Source organism: Schistocerca nitens, chromosome 3 (genome assembly GCF_023898315.1).
Source record: "Schistocerca nitens isolate TAMUIC-IGC-003100 chromosome 3, iqSchNite1.1, whole genome shotgun sequence".
Classification (NCBI taxonomy): domain Eukaryota; kingdom Metazoa; phylum Arthropoda; class Insecta; order Orthoptera; family Acrididae; genus Schistocerca; species Schistocerca nitens.
In genome coordinates this window covers 364174758-364198722 of record NC_064616.1, presented here as the reverse complement: position 1 = coordinate 364198722, position 23965 = coordinate 364174758, and the positions used below count along the sequence as shown (strand labels likewise).

The 23965-nt window shown below is 39.2% G+C and overlaps 1 non-coding gene across 1 annotated transcript; it reads left to right on the top strand.

Annotated features, from left to right (window-relative positions):
• Window positions 1–10031: 10031 nt before the first annotated feature.
• Trnap-ugg (transfer RNA proline (anticodon UGG)) lies at window positions 10032–10106 on the top strand. The gene has a single exon. It is a non-coding gene; the product is annotated as a tRNA-Pro (tRNA).
• Window positions 10107–23965: the final 13859 nt, after the last annotated feature.

Genomic DNA, 23965 nt, shown 5'->3' with positions numbered 1-23965 from the left:
GGACTTCATATATGGAGGAAGGGACTGATGGGCCTGTAGTTTGGTCCCTTTATCTCTCAAACCCACCACCACCACCACCATATATGGAGGGAGCACGTGGCCGAGCAGAGTCATGTGGGACCGGACAAGAGTGGCTCAGTACACTCTTAAGCAGGTGAGCCGTAACGTGTCAAACATAGAGCGTCGCAACACTCTAGTACATGCATGGTTCGAACGGTACCAGGATGAGTTTACCCTACTTCCCTAGCCACCAGACTCTTCGTATTTAAACCCAATCGAAGATCTGTGGGGCCGTCCGCTGTGGCCGAGTGGCTCTAGGCACTTCAGTCCGGAACCGCGCTGCTGCTACGGTCGCAGATTCGAATCTTGCCTCGGGCATGGATGTGTGTGATGTCCTTAGGTTGGTTAGGTTTAAGTAGTTCTAAGTCTAGGGGACTGATGACCTCAGATGTTAAGTCTCATAGTGTTTAGAGCCATATGAAGCATCTTTAGAATCTGTGGGACCATCTCGATCGTGCTGTTCGCACCATGAATCCTCAACCGGGAAACGTAGCGAAGCTGGCCACTCTGCAAAAGGTGGTTATTGGGGCTTTTGGCAGGTGGTCACAGTGATGTTACTGAACAGTTCAAAATTCTTCGTTATTGAGTTGTTAATGAAAGAACGTTTTACACAGTTATCAAGGCAGAAACTCCTAACAAGTATCTAAAATGTCCTTCACTTGTTCGTGCACACATATGCACTCATTGGATTACGGACTACTGTTTTCAAACACCCCCTGACGACATCGAATGATTTCGAATGCTTCCATGACACAGAGATCAATTGTCTCTGTCTTAGGAATATCGGCTCCGCAACCAATTCCTTCAGGTGACTACACAAGTATTAGTCACAAGAACTGAGGTGGGAGGAATGTGTATGAAGGGCCGTACGGAGAGGTGGTTAGACAGGCCCACGACAAGAGCGCAGGCACATAATGCTCTCAAAAACCGAAAAATAGAAAGAAGGACGCTTCAAAACTCAACTGAACGAGGTACTCCTTCTGCCCTTATTTGTTCATATCTTCTGCCTACGAGAAGAAGCCTTAACATGGGTCATGACTGCAAATGCGTAGTGTTGTTAAACTGTCACTTCTTCAATGCCGTTTCGTCCAAGTACCATAATTAACAAACTAGTACCGAACAGACGTCTATTGTTAAGATGATTTATGAGGCAAAGAGCGTTTGGTTCACACAGCTTGCTCATGTTCGGCAATGGAGTTGTTATTGCTACTTCGCTATAGTATTATACCTGTAAAATCTGAAAGATCAGCAAGTGGACGCTGCAGCAAATATACTATTTGACCATGGGCTTGCTGTTTTGCGGTTTTTGCCGCTCTGCGTCGACTAAGGATTTGAACGAGACACGACGGTGGAAAAAGCAAGCAAGAAAATATACAGAGGATATGTCTTTACTTTCCCCTTCAGCCAGCATTTTGACTGCTACCAAGTTTAGGTTGGTGCGATATGCTATGTAAATAAAAAATGAATCAGGAATAAGCCTTCGGTGGTTCATTAATAGTGTTACATAAATTGTTAATCTGTTGCTGCAATCAGTTATACTCTGTTCGTTTAAGCTGATTCCTCATCTAAACAAACGTATCCTCTGAAATAGCTCATCGACTGCATTTCGCAAGCATCTAGTGTCGTAAGACCACTAGAAGTAAGCGTTACATATGTAGTAGGCATTTTGTAGTTCCTGTAGTGCGAACGGAACTCTGGCAGATCTAAAGGACCGAAAGTCATCAGTTTCGTTGTTGATCAACGTGCTAAATGTCATCTCGTGTACTGCCGGTGGTCTGCGCCTTTCCAACAGAATATTTCGACGTCGCAACTCAGCGTCTTCATCAAGTGTTTCCTGCGACTGGTCCAAAATCTGACGATGTCCCTTATTTATGCCTGCGCGGTGTCTAGTGTTCCCTACGCCGTCCGCGCCCGCTACGGCCGTCGTGAGTTCACGATGTTCCTGCCTCAAGAAGGGCTTCCTGCCTTCGACTGAAGACCTCAGATGTTAAGTCCCATAGTGTTCAGAGCTAAGAGCTTCCTGTCTTCCTGGCCATCAGAGCGGAAGACGACGAGATTGAAGAAATCACCGACGAAGAGGTGCAACAGGAAGACGTGTGGTTGCGACGTTTACAACGCGCTACTGAAGCAACTGCCGCCTGACGCAGTCCGTTTCCTGACGGCAATTTTCAACGCCGTCTTGAAGAGCTGCAGCTACCCCTGGCCATAAGGAAGGACAACAGGCTGTCTCAGAACTACAGGCCCATCAGCCTTCTGCCGTCCACTTCAAAGGTGTTCGAGCACCTGTACGCGAGAAGGTTGCACCGCCACGTCAGGGAAGAAGGCCTGCTCCCCGACGAGCAGTTCGTATTCCGCTGAGGACACTCGACACAGCCGCTGCTGAACCCAGAGTCGACACTACCTCCAGACTGCGGCAGAACACTGTATCTAACACTCATCGGGACAGTGTTGGGGTACACTGCCGTAGTCTGGGGAAACGTGGCCGACACTTCAGTGAAGCTGCTCCAGACCGTGCAGAACAAGGCCCTCAGGCTTGCACTGTACCTGCCACTTGATTTCTCCACGAGGGAATTACACCAACTTGCCGCAATACCGCCGCTGAAACAGCGCTTCCGGCTATTAGCCGCAAGTTTCTACGCGGCAACGAGTGAAGCCGACAACCAACTCGTCAGTGGCCTTGTGAACCAAGTCCACTTTCGACCGACCACACGCTGGCCGGACCTGCTGCGCGAGTAGTGACTACACATCAGCAGCAAAAGAAGAAGAAGACCACACTAGTGACACCAAGAAGATAATTCAGGAAAGAGAAGAAAGAAATCTCATAGGCAGCTGTAGGAACAGCAGTATAGGCTGCTTAACCTACGAAGCAACAAGGCAAGAAGCTTTAAAAAGTCACGACAGGGCGACAAGGCGCTTCCTGCCTCAATGGGAAGTACGTTAGCAGCCTGCAGTGCTATTCCTATTGCTGCCTGTGGTGTTTGTTTCTTCTCGTACGCCGTCCGCGCCCGCTGCGGCCGTTTCTGGTATTTCTATTTATTAATTTAATTTTAATTGTAATAACCAACAGCCTCAATTGCAATGTTAACCTATATTTACCTAGGTTTCAGTCGGGATAACCCAACCTTCTTCAGAATAAAAGTAACTACCGCTTGTCCATAGTGGACATCGTCAAGCTAAAACTACAAATCCATAAATTATCGTCAGACAGTAAAAACTTATCTGAAACTGCCTCGGCCCCACTTCGTGTTGCCACTTGATTTCCCAACGAGGGAATTACAGAACTTGCCGCAATACCGCCGCTTAAACAGCGCTTCTTGGTGCCGAGGAAGTTTCAGATAAGTTTTTACGGTCTGACAATAGATTATGGATTTGTACTTTTAGCTTCACGATGTCCACTATGGACAAACGGTAGTTACTTTTATCCTGGAGGACGTTGGGTTATCCCGACTGAAACCTAGGTAAATACAGATAAACATTGCAACTGATGTTGTTGGTTATTATAATTAAAATTAATATTTATACAGTTGCTGACAGGGCCGCGAAATGTTGAAAATATTTAAGTTCTATTTATCTCTAGGCGTTCCGTGTTCCGTCCGCGCCCGTTTCCGCTATTTCCCCTATGTAAGACATACCCCATTCACAAAGTATAGCCGGCCGGTGTTGCGAGCGGTTCTAGGCGCTTCAGTCTGGAACTGCGCGACCGCTACGTCGCAGGTTCGAATCCTGCCTCGGGCATGGATGTGTGTGATGTCCTTAGGTTAGTTAGGTTCAAGTAGTTCTAAGTTCTAGGGGACTGATGACCCCAGATGTTAAGTCGCCTAGTGCTCAGAGCCATTTGAACCATTTGAACCACAAAGTATATGGTAGAGACCAGGTGAATGTGATATGTCTCACATCTGTCAAACTACCAGAACAATTGAAATAAGATGTAAAGAACACCAAAGACATATCAGGTGACGAAAGGCTACTAAATCAGCAGCAGCAGAACATTGCCTAGAACTTGAACACGCCGTGTATTATCATAAAACCAGGATCCTGCCTAAGATCCCCTGAGTTTGGGATAGTGTGATTACTGAATCTATTGAAACCAAGATGACAGAGAATCTGATCAACCGCGAAGCAGGATACCAGATCATTGGGGCGTGGAATCCGGCTTTAGAATTACTAAAGAAACAACGGAAGAAAGTTCCCTTCTCCAGGAACGAACTTCAGACAACAAGGGTCGTTAATAACGGGATCGGATCTCTTGTGGAACACCACGCGGCCACTACTTCCTCGGAATGCAATTGCAGCGCTCACGGACAAGAGAGGGAACAACATCAATAGTAAGTGGGTAGGTTGAGCGCAGTTTCAGATGATTTAGTGATGCTCTTCCTTTTCTTATAAACAGTTATTTTCTTATAAACAGCTAGGCTGCACACACAAGTCACTTACTTACTGAATTTTTTTATAAACGGATGCAAGCCATAAAAAAATTAAAAATTTTTAAAATTTTCAACTAAAATTCTATGTTGTGAATCATATGTCAAATTCTTTTTACCATACATTACCAGATACATAAGTTTATCTTTCGCAATTTTATCATTAAAATTTGCACACAGCTTCATTGTAGCTAACACATTCATTCTTATAGACATATTATAACATACACAGGATAATTTTCAATAAAGCTGAATTTACTCACATTAACATCTTCATTCAATTGTGTAGTTCTCTTAGAATCTAAAAAAGCATCATAAGCTTTTAAATAATTGTTTTGCGGATCTAGATTCCAAATTTCTTGATGAAAATCGATGGTCGAAAAATCCGACTGTCAATTTTTTAAACACAAAAATGCATTTTGTTGAATTTTTAAAACAGAACGAAATAGATTATGTGCACATAGATTACCAAAATGAAAAAGTAAATTTATATCCATATATACAAGAAGACATAAAGAATACAACTTGAAATATATCTATAAAAAAGATGGTCACTTATGGCTAGAGATAATTTTAAATGTGCAGTTACATTGTTGAACAACTCTAAAGCCAAGGAAGTTGAAAAATATTATCTTAAACTAGAAAAAAACTTTCAATCCTGTGCTGACTATGTAAAAGAATACAAAGCTATTCAATTTGAACAACAAGCTATAGAATTAAATGAACAAACAAACAACTACAGCTTCAATTGGAAGAGAAAGATAAAGGTGTCTACAATTGAAAGATTTTATGGATGCCATAAAAGAAGGCATCCTAAATATTGATATAAAAACTATCTTTATTAATGAATCAGGATTATATTGCTTAATATTAAAATCAGAAAAAAGAAGCAAAAGCAGTTATAGGTGCGAAAATCACTTTACTATATTTTCAACTACTTTTTGAAAACAATTAAATTTTATGCCTTTTTTGCCTTTCTAATTTTAACTACTTTTTTCCAAGCCTATTAAATTTCTTCTTCTATAAATGTAAGTTGAAAATACACTGTCTACAACAAACAAACAAAATATGTAGATAAAAAAATTAGAAGAGATTCAATATCCATAAGGCACTATCATAATTTTCTAGAACAACTCTTTTATCATACTGAAATGAAAATTCTTTCTTAACCTGTTTGTTAACCAGATTTTTAGTATCAACATCTCTGGTTATCTGATTGTATTCTAACTGTATATCTTCTTTTACTTCACTATCTATTAACTTTATCATCGATTCACCATTCAACTTTTGAATGTTCTTGTAATTTAGAGGGAATCCCTTTACCTCCATTTCTGTCGTTTTACCATTTTTCTCATAATAATAACTTTTGGGACCTGTCTTAGCCCAATCTGTAATCCGATTATTTCCTAATTCATTAGTCCATTCACCTAACATACTACTTGTTTCCACAGTATTTTTACCATTATCAATATATACAACAGAATCAGTATCAAAATATGCAACAGATTATCACAGTTTATCTAACATATCATACAATCTAAGCCTTGTATTTGATGAAAATATTAATAGCTGCATTGTTTTCCACAAAATAATCCTTGAAATCGTACCTCATCTGAACCATCTGCTCTGTAATAAAATTTACATCGAAGTTATCTAATCGATCATCCAGTAATATCTCATACAATCGTTGCAAATCTGTCACATATTGTTTTTGACTCATATTTTGCCTTTGTCCAAATTTGCCCCATAATGAATTAAGACATATCTTAGCAACAGCTCGTTTTCCAGGATTTTCTTTTATTGTATCACGATCCAAGTCAATATCGAACTTCTCTTTAACTGTTTTGATGTATTCTTTGTCACTTTCAAATTTATATGATATAGTTTCTAATTTTATTTTCATAAAGTCTTTCACATAAATTTTAAACAGCATATTGCTTTTATTTTTAAAATCCCATACTTCATAAACATCTAAAAGTTTATATCCTTTTTCTACAGCTTTCTTTACTTCATCAGTCGTCCAAGTTCCAATGAAACTTCTTTCTTTATCACTGTGATTGCATTTACTTATTTGTTCTCCTGCACATTTGGCACACAGTTTTTCATTTTTATCGATTTGCATGTGTACAGGTAAAACAGGATGATACAATCCTCCAGGAGCCAACACTTTACATTTTATTAAGCCATACCAATTTTTAGAATAATATTTTGGTCTATATAGTTTTCTTGGATGTTGTTCAGGATAGTAATCATAATATTGCACAGTAGGATAAAGACTACATACATCAATATATTTTATTTTTGAGCTAATGCCATCTGCTTTAGCACTTCGTTTTATTGGAGTTGTTCATCCACCATAAAATGCATCTCTTGGATTCAATGGTTCAATAACTTCTGGTAAATGTTTAAGATTTTTACACTCTGCTAAGTTCAGCCAATTACATTCCCTCATTTCCACTGAATTGAATCCAGCATTTCTTATTTCTGCACTTCTTGTTAAAGTCTTTTGATAAGGATCGTCTATAATTTCCTTATTTTTATTGTTAATCGTTTCACTTTTGAAACACTTTTTACATCCATGCCAATAAAATCCATGGTAATCATAAACACTATTAGTTTCTTTATCAAATCCATCTACTTTTGCTCCTGCAATTCTTACTTCTCCACCATTAAGAGTGTGCTGAATGTTGCTATTATTTAAACTATGCAACCAAGCTATGGATTGATTAGTGTAATTATCTTTCTGTTCTTTATCCAATACTGCTGTTGTATGTTCCAGTAAATATTTCGATCTGTAAATTGCTATACAAACGCCAGCAATAGTTAAATAACAGAATGGATCAATGTTAGGAATTTCCAGAAACTGTTTTCTTAATTCCAAACAACCTCTTCTAAATATATCTACATCAGAATTACACTATTCGTTAATTTCTTTCTTCATATGGAACACATAATTTTCTTTGACTCTAGAGCTGTACTGTTTGTGAAATGTTTCTCTATCTTTTGGCTTGATAGTGTCAACACAGTAATAATTAGTATCAGGAATTGGTCCTACAGAATTTTCATTTTCTGGTGTATTGAATAAATGTGGGAAGTACCCTTTCTTCAATTCTTGTAATTCAAAAGTTTTTGGAAAACTACTAAGTGAACCTTGCACAATGTGACTACTATCAATAATTTTTATTCATAACTGTTTGATCTCCAATAACATTAGTTTATTTCCGGTTTAGATGGTATATGGCCTTATTGAATTTTCAACACAGTACTTCAAAATGAATTGGGAATCTTAACCTTTTGCATAGTGAGCTATGAATGTATGATAACTGTTCTTTCCAGACATCATCCACTTACAGAATTCATCATTTGTCTTAAATTTATAAACAGTATCACCTTTAAAATTGTGAACAATTATAAGATTTGGAATGTGTGTTCCAGTTTCTTGAGTTGCTTCATAATTGAACCACATGTAACTTTCAGTATAGGTCCAATTCACTTTTTTTGGAAAGCCTTTCTTACAACATTTAAACCTTTTACCACCAACTATTTCACATTCGGGAGGACAACGGTTCAATCCCGTCTCCGGCCATCCTGATTTAGGTTTTCTGTGATTTCCCTAAATCGTTTCAGGCAAATGCCGGGATGGTTCCTTTGAAAGGGCACGGCCGATTTCCTTCCCAATCCTTCCTTAACCCGAGCTTACGCTCCATCTCTAATGACCTCGTTGTCGACGGGACGTTAAACACTAACCACCACCACCACCACCACCACCACCAACTATTTTATTACACACGAGTCACTGGTAAATATAAAAATCTTTGAATTCTGCATTAACATACCAACCTTCGTTATTACAATTTGGACAACCTTGCACTATAAATTCACCAAATTTTCTTTCACAGATACCACCTTTTTGCAATACAGGTTGCATATAACATTTATGATTCCCTATTTCAACTACTTGTTTACAATTTCTACAAAGATCAAACCCAGATTTATGTTCTTTAGATCTTAAACAAATCTTTTTACATTTGCCACACTTGTAAGCTGTATCACAAACTTCTTGGTGATTGTTCAAGCACTCTTCATTGCATTTTTTACAATAAATATTATTTTCTTCACTTTCATGTTCTGGACCTTTGCGTAATATGCACTCTTTTCGGTCTATTTTACATTTGTGAGCGTCCTTGTTGTTATATGGCTTGTTGCATTTATTACAGAAGTATACTGATCCCAGGATAGCAGTCATACTGTTAATTACATCGCAATTGTTGTGATCATTGTACAGATAAATCTTTATTTCTTTCTCAGGACCACTATAGAAAACTGCATCGAAATTTTCAGCACATACAGCATTTATTTGGATATCCAACAATTCTTCAACATTTTTAATATCATCTAAAGTAAATCCTTCTTCATTGTATTCACCCAATTACTGATTACATAATATATCGGTTAACTCTTTCTGTAATTTGTATTTATCTCCTTCTCTGATTTTCTTCATTTTGTTTGTAGTTAGTTCTCTTCCCAATATATTATATGTTTGGTATGTCAAAGCCACAATTATAGCTCTAGCATAACACAGATTATCATCATTTTTAATTCTTGTAATGCATCTCTTTGTCTTTTTGTCTTCAGCTAGATTTATTATTTTTTTACCTCGACCACCTGGGCCTCTAGGAATTGCTAACATCTGAATATTAAATGATGTTTCTGCTATGTCAAAAGTTTCATAAGATGTTAAGATGTTCCTCATTTTATTACATAAAACTTGTACAGATTCTCAAGTATTATTTGATGCATTATAACCTGCAGAAATTGGATAAGACAATTTTGGATTATTGAGTGTTATATGCAGCTTATCTCTTTTCCTGAAATTAGTCCTCTTTTTAGCTACATCTACCATGGAATTGAGTGCTTTCGTTATATAATCTGTTTTCTCATTAAAAGTATCGAGTTTTGCTATGTTAGCATCTTTAAAGACAATGTTATAGTCAACAGACCATACTTTAAATTTTTCATTAAATTTCGATTTAATTTCTTTAATCTCAAATAAATGCTTTTCAAATGAAATGATAATTAAATGGACACCCTAGCTGCAAACAGGCGTTGATATACTTCATTGGGGACATGTTGAAAATGTGTGCTCTGACCGGGACTCGAACCCGGGATCTCCTGCTTACATGGCAGACGCTCTATCCATCTGAGCCACCGAGGGCACAGAGGATAGTGCGTCTGCAGGGACTTATCCCTTGCACGCTCCCCGTGAGATCCACATTCCCAACATGTCCACACCAGTACATTCGTAGTGCACCTAATAGATGTTTGCCCATCATACTCATTACTCGTGGCAGATTAATCTGCCAAGTCCCGTACGAGTTCGGGCATAGCGTGTGCATTCACACAAGAAGGTCAATGGCCGGGAAGCCATATTTTAACTATATATGACATCTATTAGGCATACTACGAATGTACTGGTTTGGACGTGTTGGGAATGTGGATCTCACGGGGAGCGTGCAAGCGATAAGTCCCTGCAGACGCACTATCCTCTGTGCCCTCGGTGGCTCAGATGGATAGAGCGTCTGCCATGGAAGCAGGAGATCCCGGGTTCGAGTCCCGGTCGGGGCACACATTTTCAACATGTCCCCAATGAAGTACATCAACGCCTGTTTGCAGCTAGGGTGTCCATTTAATTATCATTTCATTTCTAGCAAAGCTGCATGGTCATCCACGGTAACTGTTCTTCCGGGAACAGATACTACCGTCATATATAGTTAAATGCTTTTCAGATGGCTCAGATTCCTTTTCTTTATCAAATATTTTACTACTAAATGGGTAAATTTGATCTAACCATACTAATTTTCCTCTCTTGGTGGACGAGGCTTTTCAATAATATCATCATCAAATCTGTAAAAATAATTTATATTCAGTACACACTTTGGTCTTAATCTAGTCTTCTGAAATACATTGTAACGTTGTTACTTTAATTTTCTGCCGGCCGCGGTGGTCTAGCGGTTCTGGCGCTGCAGTCTGGAACCGCTGGACTGCTACGGTCGCAGGTTCGAATCCTGCCTTGGGCATGGGTGTGTGTGATGTCCTTAGGTTAGTTAGGTTTAAGTAGTTCTAACTTCTAGGGGACTTATGACCTAAGATGTTGAGTCCCATAGTGCTCAGAGCCATTTGAACCATTTTTTAATTTGCTATGAAAGCGGTGCTGATAGACAATAAAAGCGGATTAAAAGCTGTGAGCTGTCTGGGGAAGTTAACCTTGCATTACTGCGCAACTGTTTCACCAGGTATCCAGTCTAGCTTACCAAATTCCCAACCAGACTAACATTAATTATAATCTTTTAATAGTCATACGACAACCGGTGATATATATATATATAAAAGAGAATTTAAATAACAAGAAATAAATCAGTTATATTTCGAAATTTATTTTAACATTGATCATTTAAATTTCAGCATATTAAACGTGAGTCATAACTAAGCTGGTGCCTTATTTAGGACTGTGAAAATGTGAGTTTGTAATCTTACAGAACACATCAAATATGGAGCCAAGATTGGGAGACTGCATACAACACTGCATTCATAAAATAACACACAAAGAACGTTGAAACATATGCAAGAGGAAATTAACCACGACCAACCAATTCAATTTGCACCCAAAGAAGTTATGTTCGTAGCACAATCCTGTCCGTCATGTAATTACCACACACTGATATACTAAATTCATACTAACTCTCTGTGAAATCTTCCCGAAAAGAATAGCTGAGGGCTACTTTGATGATTATACCACATGCTTCACGTGGTCAACTTGGTTTGCACAAAGAGTGTAACTCCACAATAATTTTGATGATTAAAATAAATTAGATCAAAAAGCAATTTACAAAAGAAAAACCTCAAACTGGTTACTAACGTCTTACTATTAACCTGATGGGTCAAACAATTGTATAAGCACGTGGTACTGGTCTCGCAAAGTACACCTCACATGGGTTGAACATAAAGAAAAGTTGCTATATTGGAAAATATTGTCAAGACGAGACGTTATAATCTCACGCACATTCGCATTTAAGATTGATGATCTTAGTTAGATTTACTGATCAACACGTGGTTCCACTTCACTCACAAAGTAGTGACAAAGCAACTACCGGAAGATATTCTGAACTTCACACGCGAATTACACTGCGTTGCAATTTAAGATAACATTAGATATTTTAGAGCTAAACCTGAAATAAAGGTGATTAAATTTTAAGTTAGGCTGAACTTAAGAAATCCATTGTCCTACGGACTTAGCAGACACGCGCTTAGCCGGAGATCTTACCACTTCAGATGCTCGCCACGGACAGACTGCCGTGGTCCCTTCCTGATGGGTGCCTCACAAATGCAAACGGAAGTGACCAGAGAGGCAGCTTCCTATACCAACATGACAAGGGACAGACAGAACCATACTAAGGATAGAAACCTCTTTGCTTTTAGAAAGCGTAGCTACCTGTTCTGACGTTGGTCCTACTGTTCTCTAGCAGACAGGCTTGTCTGCTACCATCCAGCATACAACTAGAAATACATTTGCTCATTCATCCTCTCACACAGAAGGGCAGGGGGATGACAGTATCTTATCATATACAGTATATAAAATAAGGCGGATGTAGGTTCCGTATTAGACTGTGTGACACGAATTACATATAAACTGTGTTTTAAAGTGTAGTAGTGTGACAGATCGTTCTTGTTTATGTGTAAAAGTAACACGTTTCACTGCTCAGTCTCCTCCCAGATAGTCAGAAACACCATAGTAAATTTAGAAGAGGAATTTATGCCGTAAATGACAACAGATTTAAGAAATTAACATGAAAGGAATCCAACAGAGACCTTTCATAACCCCAACGCTCCGGGAAAAGACTGTGCAGGGAATTTTCTGGCCATGCTAGGACATTCCCAAGCAGGCTTCTCACATCCAACTTAAATCAAAAATGTAAAGAAGAGGCAAAAGGTCACCAGCTACTTGCTAAAACACAATAATTTCAACACATCTTTAGAATCTACCAATTTCAAAGACAAAAAAAAACAATCTGTGACACCTATTTAAAAGATAGTGTAGACCTAATTCGGTCAGCAAGTAACAACAATGGTTCCTGTGTCATTAATATGAAGACAATTTCTGGTTGTTACCCTTATGGAGTTCACCAGTATTTGCTCATTGCAAGTGCCAACTGATGACAGGAAAATTTATGACTGTTTATTAACAAGTAAAATTTATGAAAATAGCAAAGGTGCCACAGCAATTAAAAAAAACATGAAAATAACATCAGTATTATAAAGCAGAACATTACAATGCACAATCCGCAAAATAAAAAAAAAATGATACGAAAAAAAACATGTTTTACAAAGTGATTATCGCAAAAAAATTCTATATCTTATAAAACTAATAATTTGTAGAATTAAAATAACACTGGCAGTACACCCGATTCCACATGATGACACCGAATCGCTGGGAAAGTCTAAGAAATTACATAACGTGCAAAACGTTTAATCCATGTAGTCTTTGTATCAAATTTCACTGGATATTCCGTTTCGTTATACCTACCAGTAGTACACAAGCTGCGACATAGTCACGAATAAAACAGTGACCCGAATATAGAATAAGTTTCCTTTACTTTACGTCTATGCTCACAAATTTTTTGTCATCAGACTACCGGTTTCGTTCTATAATGACCATCTTCAGATCTGTTTTATAAAAACATGTCCTAATGTAATGCAAAAAATTTTGACCATAGAGGAAATTTATCCTGCCAGTTGGGTTAACGAAGGTCGATACACAGTAGTTGCTATAAACGACAAGATATAGTTTTTGTTTTACTTTCAAATTTTTATTCATTTTAAGATTTATTTAGTGCAATGATGAATTTAATTTGTTGTGTTTGTCAAACATATTTCACACATGTTTAACAAATTTCAAGCATATTTGTACACATATTTCACCTATATGTCTAGCGAATTTTGCCCATCAATTCCATTTTCACGCAACTCAATATTTATGACGTCATATCTCCTGAACTATCTACTGTGCAGTGATATAATTTTGTAGGTACATCCAATGGTATATTTGCCTACTGTCTGCAACAGGTGGTGTAAATAGAGTTAGTAGTAATTAAGTAATAAATGAAAACGTCTTGCACGATGCGACTATTTTCATGCTTCACTGCGTTTATGATGTCATATCTCCTGGAAATATGAGTCGCGCAATGATATTTTTTTCTAGATACATTCAGCGACATATATGGATACATTCTGCGAAAAGGGTTATGAGAAGAATTAGTAGTAAAGAAATAATCAATTAAAACGTTGCATGATGCAGCTGTTTCTCACGCATCTCAGTGTTTATGACGTCATATCTCCTGAACTATATGTCGTTCAATGTTATATTTTGCATGTACATTCAGCGGTAGATGTGGATACGGTCTGCGAAAAGTGTTGAGAATAGAGTTCGTAGCAACGAAGTAATAAATCTAAACGTCTCGCATGATGCGGTAGTTTTTCATACACTTTGTGTTTATGACATCATACCTCCTGAACTAAGTATCGTACAGTGATGCGATTTTTCTGGTACATGCAGTATTACATGAAAATGCTGTCTGGAAAATTTGTCACGAATACAGTTAGTAGTAAAGAAGTAATAAATTAAAACATCATGCTTCATGTGTCAGTTTTACAGGAAGAACAGCGAAAATGTAGTAAGTGATAAACTTTATTTACCTTCATCATTTCGTCAGTGAGAAAAAGCTTTGTGAAGGTTCGTATATTAAGTGTAAAGTTTGTTGCAAGTCTCTATGTTCTCTCATTCTCAAATAGTGGATGACTAAATGTGGGTATTCTCACGTCGTGGGTTATATTACTTTTTCACCCCATCTCTAGCACTTCGATAGGTGGGTGGTTCTTACCCTCACAGTGATTCTTTACAGACAGTAAACGATATGAGTACCAAGTTTGGTTGAAATCGGTCCAGTGGTTTGGGAGATATTGAACATACAGACATACATACATACATTTTTATAAGTTGTATAGATATACGAAATCTTATTTTTGTTAAACGTACTTACAAAGTTTACTAAAGCTGCGAAGAAAAACTGGCAGCAACGTAGTTTTACGAGGTGAGGGTGTACGGAGGTGGGCAGAATCGTGGCAGTTTTGCCAGGGGCACAGAATCATGTCGGCACGGCTCTGTGTGCATCCCATTAAAACGTTCCTTTTTTTTGCTTATCGGTTTGTCATTGTAGATATAATACACTACGTCTCGAAGAAAGTAACTTAAATGCGCTGAAGCGCGATCATGCAAAAACCATATACTTTCTCTTACTTGCAGTGGAACATCCTGTAGCAAGTTTAGAAGAGTGTTCTGAATAGAGACCTTATAGACTTCGCCTGTTTGACGCGCTGGGAGAACATGCCCACTTAAAAAACAGTCAAACCCAAACGTTAATCTTAAACTGTTGCTGATACCTAGCCTACATTGTATCGTAAAGATTTACACCCCTGCTAATGTCATGGGACCGCAAGCGGATGCCGAAGCAAGCGGACGTCGCTTACAAATTTGTTATGAGTTTTTAACTTTAGTCTTTGTAATGTATTCATTCATTAATAACTGAAAAATAAGGAATTTTCTAACATGTTCAATTACATGATGACGATCCCATAATTACATCCAGTGGACTCAAGGGGCTAGCAGTTGGTCCAATCTCAGGACTGTCTCCGATTACTGATGCTCTTCCTAAATCGTTCCTAAGTTACTCTATGGTGTCACTTTTAAAAATATCGACACTGAAAAATTTTACAATCCGACATTCGACTATAGATGAATCCATTGTAGACTTGTCGCTGAAAACAGGTCCATCACACGTAAGCAAAAGCTACGCCCACCGGGAAATGGCTGAAGAGGAAATACAAGCTTTTGGATGCCACTCTTCAACCATTAAAATCGAGTCAGGCGTGAAATAAGCAGAACGGAATAGCTCAAGAGAAAAATTCTGTTTGTCTTGCGGAACACAGCTTGCCAATTCAGGAACAGCAGTATTCCGTTGAGGTGACAGAATTAATTAATTATTCTTTTTATATAGACACACCTTTTGTAGAAGGTAACAAAAGTGGACTGCCTCGTCACGGGCGTTACCAACACAGGAAGGAAGGTTCGCATACGAATACGATATCGAGTGCAGCTAGCTGGGTCGTGAACAGCACGTGTCGTCGTCAAGAGATTTATTCTTGTTGTTGAATCTCTGTTATTCACTGTCGGCATGAGGCACAGCTTGTGGAAAAGCAATCCGAGCTGGTCCAGCGGTATGCTCAGGCGCAGAAAGAAAATCAATACGACGGCACGGTCCTTCCTTATACTGGGGAGGGGTGAGCAGCACCTGTTTTTGCGACGCTCTCTTTCGCCAACTTGTACTAGTTTGTCTCCAACAACTGAGTTATATCTCTAGAATTTTTTTGTAAAACATTTTCTAAATTTCGCAATAGATATAATTTCTAACCAATTTCAGGGCACGTTTATTAGTATTTTTCTGATGTACTGACAGCCTCGACAGTGAAGAGTTATTTAACAGTTATTATTTATCCTAACTCCTCTCAAAATATTTTTACCACAGTACCCTTATTTCAGTCGATATCAATCATCATTCTACGTCATCTCTGTTACGCATTCCTAATTACGTGAGGACTAGCGTGTGCTGCCTGATCATTAATTTCATTCCAGTGAAGCCCTCTGCCCCTGTCTATGTAAAACATCGTTAGTTTTTATTTACTCCTCTTACCTGATGCATACTTATTGATATCATAGCACTCCAAGAAATTCCTGAATTCTTTTTATGATATCCAAACAGCGGAGTGAATCAATACGATGTCGCAGTGAAAAGAGGCTCCTTACGCAGCACGTTGGACCAGAACTGAAGAAGACAATATTAATATCAACCTCTAAGGGCACCTGTGTGATAGTTTGTAGGACGGGGGCAATGAGGGGGGGCTAGATCTGGGGTATGGAATATTTTTAATAATCTGGAAGACAGAAGGCGACTTCTAAGTAGCCATAAAAAAGTTCCAGTACCGATCCTTTTAAAAACCTGCGTAATACCGACTTTTAAATATTTTTTTGAAAGAAGAAACCAGATTGCACTCTTCCCTAAGAGCTGGGGAGGGTGTAAGGGGGAGGGTCGCGGCCCCGGGTTAGGGGCGCCCTTGGCAACCTCAGATCTTTTACAGATGATGTAGAAAAACAGTCCGCGCTGGTCCAGCGGTATGCGCAGACGCCGAAACGCAATCGATACGACGGCGCAGCCCAACCGGTACGCGCAGGCGCTGAAATACAATCGATACGACGGCGGTCCTTCCTGTAAGCGCATGCGCAGAAACACAACCTTTACGACGGTGATGTCATTGCGGTATGCGCAGGCGCCGAAGCACAGTCGATACGACGGCGAAGTCCTTCCGGTATGCGCAGGCGCAGAAAAGCAATAGTTGCGACGATGATGTCATTCCGGTATGCGCAGGCGCCGAAGCACAGTCGATATGACGGCGCAGCCCTACCGGTACGCGCAGGCGCCGAAATACAATCGATACGACGGCGGTCCTTCCGGTATGCGCAGGCGCAGTAAAACAATCATTGCGACGATGAAGTCATTCCGATGTGCGCCGGCGCTGACACACAATCGATAAGGCGCAGTCCTCCCTTATACTGGCAAGCATCTGTTATCCTATCAGATATTGATACGTTTTCAAATTGTACAAAAATTGGCAACTTGCTTTAAATGTTCAGAAATGTAAGATTTTGCACTTCATAAAACGCGGAAAAATAGTATCCTATGACCAAAAAATCAATGAGTCACAACTGGAATCATTCATCTCTTACAAATTCCTGGGTATAACAATATGTAGGGACATGAAATGCAATGATCATATTGGTTCAGTCGTAGGTAAGGTAGACCTCAGCAATCTACAAAGGAAACTGCTTACAAATCACTTTTGCGTCTCCTTTCAGAATTTTGCTCAAGTGTTTGAGACCCATACCAAACAAGACCAATAGTTACAAAGAAGTGGCACGAACGGTGACAGGTTTGTTTGACTCATGAGAAAGTGTCTCGGAAATGTTGAAAAACCTGAACTGGGAGACGCCTAAAGAGAGATGCCAGATATCCCGCGAAAGCCTGCTTATAAAGTTCCATAAACAAGCATTTAATGAATAATCTAGGAATATTCTTTATACCCTTTCATATCGCTCCCATAGGGACGACGAAGTGAAGATTAGAATCATTACAACACACACAGAGCCACTTAAGCAGTCAATTTTCCCGTGCTTCATGCACGATTGGTACAGTAAGAAATCCTAGCATATTGTACCGCGGTAAGTACTCCATGCCGCACATTTCATACTGGTTTGCAGAGTATGTATTTAGTTGCAGATTTTAACGTATATTTGTCTTTGATTCTATTCTTCGATTTTCCTCCTAAATTATTGTATTTACGTTACTGAAAGAGTTACACTCCTGTGTGAAAAAAGTACTCATACATTCAGGACCAAAATGCTTCGTCAGGTTATGACGGTCTACCAGGAATATAATTGGAGCCATTTTCTTTGTATGCTTCCACTGCTATCCTCATTTCCTATTTCCCTTGCTCACAGCAGCTTCTCAAAAGCTACTGTGATAATAAATCTGTTCCGTGAACAACAGTTTCTTATTATCAGAAAATATCTGTTCTCAGTGTTGTCATTATCACAGCCCTAACCAAATATATGTTCTGGACACAGAACTTTTCCTTTTTTTCTTTTTTCTGTTGGTTAGGTTAGAAAATTAAATAATAACAAACCGTCTCTGGAACACTGTAGGTCCATTGTCTTTCGAATGTCCGGTGGGTTTCGGATCTTAACTACAGATGTTATGGCTGCAATTCTAATTATCAGTTTTACATATGCGTTAGTGTTTTGTCTCGATAGCAGTTAATTTTGCGAAAATAACGTGTCAGGGAAACTGTAATGTAAACTAATTTTGATTATAAATTTACTATGTTTGTTATTAAATTATCATTAGTTCAAATGGCTCTGAGCACTATGCGACTTAACTTCTGAGGTCATAAGTCCCCTAGAACTTCGAACTAATTAAACCTAACTAACCTAAGGACATCACACACATCCATGCCCGAGGCAGGATTCGAACCTGCGACCGTAGCGGTAGCTCAGTTCCAGACTGTAGCGCCTAGAACCGCAAGGCCACTCCGGCCGGCAATTATCATTGGTTTTATATTGTTTCTGCACCCTGTCTCACGTCCTCCAACTAACTATGTACCAACAGAACACTGTATATATCTAATCTAGATAATTGTCCATTATATGTCGAGAGGAAAAGCCACTGTTGTTCAAATTGTATGCATTTACACAGTATTACCACACTTGCTGTTACGAACAGCTGTGTTCAAACCCACCGAAGTGCAACACAGAACTGATTAAACATCAACCTGCGTTAAGCATTTGAGAGCGGCATAAGTTTCAGACGGTGTCATCCATGCCACGACGAGAATAGGAATTCTCAATTTTAAATTCACTTATACTCCATAAAATGCTGTCAGATCTACGACATAGTTATATTACCAATTTGACTCCCTGAAAACCACAAATTTCCCTCGATATTTGTTAATTCATTATCCGGGCATTCCACTATTCTCGAAATTAATTTTTGCTGACATATACTTAGTATCCACGAACAAACAGAAAGTATTAGAGATGAAGTAGGAAGACTGATCAGTAGATAAGTTCTCTAAAATCTTCAGTTCGCTTTTTCGTAAAGGCAGTTTTATATATTGATATAATTATTCATTTCCCATCACAGTGTTCTCCGAAATTTTATTACACTTCTAATTTTGTAGCTCATTTACTGTTTCCACATCACCAAAGACAAATGACGTAAAATTTTAATTCCAAATAAAGTTTTTATGTAGCGTCTGAAACGTAGTACTAAATTTCAATTACATGTTTCATCATCAGCTGCAACATTTCTTCTGTTAAGTATTTTTATCTAAATAAATCAATTTAATACAGCAGAAATTTGAGCCTTTGATGCAACTTATAATTTACAAAATATGATAATAATTACGTAACTGCTAATTATCAAGCAATATCCATTTTTCTTAAATTTCAGCATTTTCCACGTTAAAGCCTTGAACGAGTTAAGGACTTTTCTTGCCGCTCCAACCCCTCCCCGCCCCCTTCCTCACCTGTGAAGCAATCATATGGATAAACACTAGGTAATGCCCATAACACACAGAAATGAGCCAGTAGTATACGAGCACTCGATCAGTGGTAAATTTTGTGGAGTCTGTCACGCCGCTTAAACGTCTAAAACTTATGCTACAGTATGACATGACAAAGAAGGAGAGTGCAAGGCTTAGCGTTGTTGTAAAGGATCTGAAAAGGTGTGGCACGTTTACTCGAAATTTTTTTTCTTCGCTGGAGATTTTGATTCGTCCAAGCGGAAACGTGTCCTCGTGACAAGACAGTTTCTTTACATTGTCTGTAACAGCCGAATTGAGTATATACGATAACAGTCTTCACAGTTCCGTCTTTCACTAAAATTTGACGGGCATGAGATTAGATTGTGACGGGGTAGGGTGCTAGGCGGCCCCTTGCTGCACGGGCGGCTCACAGCTTCCGAGTTCGTGGAAACGCGGGGTACATCAATACAGGTGGCTGGCCCCCGGGCCCGGGCCGATCGAAACTAGGCGTCACCTCTGAGGCCCGCCCACGCATGCGCGGCCCCCTGGCTGCCACGACGAGCCGTCTGCAGCCAACGTAGTTCCTGGAAATGCCTCCCCGAAGGACCTGTTCTGTGCACAGCGGACAATATTTTCGTTTCCTACTTCAAAGGCACAAAACGCTGTATGTCTCTCTTAAGTCTGCAAAATCGCCCTAGTCGAAGAATTTATGCGTGGTGCAAAGAGTTTCATGTGGGTCGCCGGTTCTTTCTGTAAATTTCAGTACCGTTTTCGCTTGAATAGAATGCGGAAAATAAAGGCTCACTCGAGAAACAGTGTTTCAGGCTGGTGCACTCGCTGTGTGGTCTGGAAGTGAGCTCCCAGGAAGCCGACGGTCGGCTTCTTCTTTTTATTCTTCTTCTTATACTGTGTTTTGCTTGTATTGTCCTCTGTCTCTAGGATTTATCTTCTTGTTAACAGAAAAGTCACAAATGACGTATTCTCTAAAGACGGAAGAGTGATCCAGGATGTTATCAAACGACAAAGCTTTGTAGAATACGATTCAGTTGGTAGTCCTGGCCCCCTTTCGTAACAGCGACTCATGCCTGTGGTATTTGAATGAAGAGAAAAATGGTTAGCGATGCAGAGCTGTGTTTCTACATCTACGTCTGCGTGATACTCCGCAAGCCACATTACGGTGTGTGGCGGAGAATACTTCTGGTACCACTTAGAGATCCCTATTTCCCTGTTCCACTCGCAAACGACTCGTGGGAAGAATGACTGTCGGTAAGCCTCTGTATTAGCTCTAATTTCTCGAATTTTCTCTTCGTGGTCTTTCCGCGAGATGTATGTGGAAGGAAGTTATATGTAGTCCGACTCTTCCCGGAAAGTGCTCTCTCGAAATTTCAATAGTAAGTCTCTCAGTGACGCAGATCACCTCTCTTGTAACGTCTGTCACTGGAGATCGTTCAGCATCTCTGAAACGTTCTCGCGCCAACTAAAGCTTTCCGTGACGAAACGCGCCACTCTTTGTTGGATCGTCTCTATCTCTTCTCTCAGTCATATCTGCCTCTTTCCATGACGGCTTTCGCTCGCAAAGCATCGTCAGTACTCTCTATCTCTCTCATTCTTTGTTTTGTTTTTCTGTTATAGATGTTGATGGCAGCAATGTAGAAGAAGAGCTGTGACAGCAGAAACTAAAACAAACAATTATAACTTTTTGTGACGGCGATATCTGATACAACAACTTCGAATTTTATTCCACGCTAGTCAGAAGAGTTCTGGGCGGACACAGTGATGTATTTCACTGTCCTCCCACACCTTTCAGAGCTTTCGGTTCCGTATGATCTCCACACTGCAGCGGTGCGTGCGCTACGCAAAGTTCTGTGAAGCTATCTTCACACAGATACGGTAGTAACGCTCTCCTAACGGCGAGCTCTGTTGCTGTAGCTTGCTTGACAGCACATCAACATAAAATTATTCTTTGTAGAACTCGTTGCTTTGTAACATTTTTATGGTTGCTAGGAGGTGCGGTAGTTATCACAGCTACATTCCTGTTTTAGTGCGAGGTGCAATAGGTACAGTGAACACAACTCAGCCAGCCTGGTCGCACCTTCATAGCGTTTGCACCTCTAAGGCTAGTGATAACGTGCTGGACGGTCATTCGATTTCCGCATTACTTAACGGTGTCATTAAACACCTAAAACTTAATCTGAGTAGAGACAAAGCTTTCCCAGGAGACACGTTCTCTAAGATTTAAGTACGTTCTTCAGTTTCGAATAGCTTCCTATTTTACGGGTAATTAGTATATACTGCCTCCGATTAATGTTTTCAGATAGCAAACGTAGTTCATGGGCCTTTGCGAGACGTCATAAGAAAACTTGTCGAAGGCGGGCGCACAAAGGTGAAAGAATTCGTACTCCTTCGGTCTTTCTTTTGTGTGAACGTGCTTCAGTCTTTGAATGAAGGTTAGGTTACTTTTATGGTATTCTTTCGGCGACATTAAGGCAGAAAAAGATTCTCATAATTTCTTGATCCACAAATTATTTTATCACGGCAACTCTTCATAATCTTATAAATTTTAATATTGGCAACCTTACAGTGCCGGGTCAAATTGAACAAATGAGACCTTGACAACCCCTGTTTTCAAATAGCGCACGTGTATTGGTTTGTTTGTTTGTTTGTGCGTGATGTATGTGTGTTTTGGCTTTTTTTGGCACTACCATGAATCCATTCTTAATATTCCAGTAATGCTGCCATGTATTTACATGTAAGGTTCCGCTAATATTCAGATTATTAAAAGTGGAGACATAAAGTTTCGATTAATAAGGTAGGTCAATGCTTGACAGAAATACGTTGTCGTTTCGTGACATTTACGATATAACGAAATTCTAGCCGGCCTTTGACAGATGAACCTAAGTAAAAAAAGTAATTCTGTACAGACTCATCATTAAACGCTGCGGCTCTAGGCTCTTACCACGTCTGTAAGTAATCTGTCTCTTCATCATTATTTGGAACTCGAACACAAAATTATTATTGATTCTGCTATTGGGTAAGTTAAGTAACCCATTTTAAGCCGAATAGCACTAAATATCTATGCAACGTGTATTGGTTGTTGTGCCGATGCAGTACAGTAATGAACGTGTCATTGGGCACCACAGAATACGGTATTGATGAGGGCATAAATCTCAACAGACAAATTAGAGCTTTCCAGAGGAAATACGACAATACGAATGGTTGCAGTGCAATGTATCGTCTGCTGAAGGAAATAGTATGTTTTAGCACTTCAAAAATAATTACTAATCTTTAATATTTAAATGTCAATAAATGTCAAAAAATTCAGTGTTTCAGTTGTGTGATAATCAAACTACTTTGGAGACCGGCTCACAATTAGAAAACTTGGCGGTGCTAATTCTCTCTCTCTCTCTCTCTCTCTCTATCCATTTATCTATCTGTGCCATCTATGTATCTCTGCGTGCCTGCAAATACGAATGATAAAAAATTATTATCATAGCTTTCAAAGTACACAATTTGTGACTTCAACCCGACAGAATTAAAAGACAATGAGTCTGAGTTCTTAGATGTAGAATCTGTCGTGTTTGAAACACGATCAGGTAAAAATTTATTCATTGTTGGTTGTTTTCAGATAATCCAATGCTCTTGGCGACTTTTCGTCATCTATTACAACACTCACCCATAGTCCAAGCTATATTCGTCTTTGTGAATACGCTCGTTTATTGGAAGAAATCTTTTTGTGTGCAGCTAAATAAAATTTTCGTCGCTGTCAATACAGGAGCTTATAGTGGATCACCATACTGATTGCGTTTCGTAAGTGTCATCAAAACATTTATACAGTCATTACTTTTCAGTGCTGTATGAGCTTATAGTGGATCACCATACTGATTGCGTTTCGTAAGTGTCATCAAAACATTTATACAGTCATTACTTTTCAGTGCTGTATGACTGAGGAAAACAGTGATGTATCTATATGTTATTGTTCATACACCTCACTCAAAGTCATCTGAGTGAAACGGACTGAATTTCATAGTATCCGAGCACGTGTTTGGTGAACTTTGCGAGTGTTTAGGAATTCGTGAAAAGGCTGAAAGACTCAAAATTAGTTACTAAAAATGCAATAAAAATGTTTTTTCCTTATTTTTTAACACGAATATTCTGTGTTTAGAGTTCTGAAAAAAGAAAACTGCTAAGAAGCACGGCAACCACACCAACTGGAGAATAGCATGGAGATCAAAAGAGGG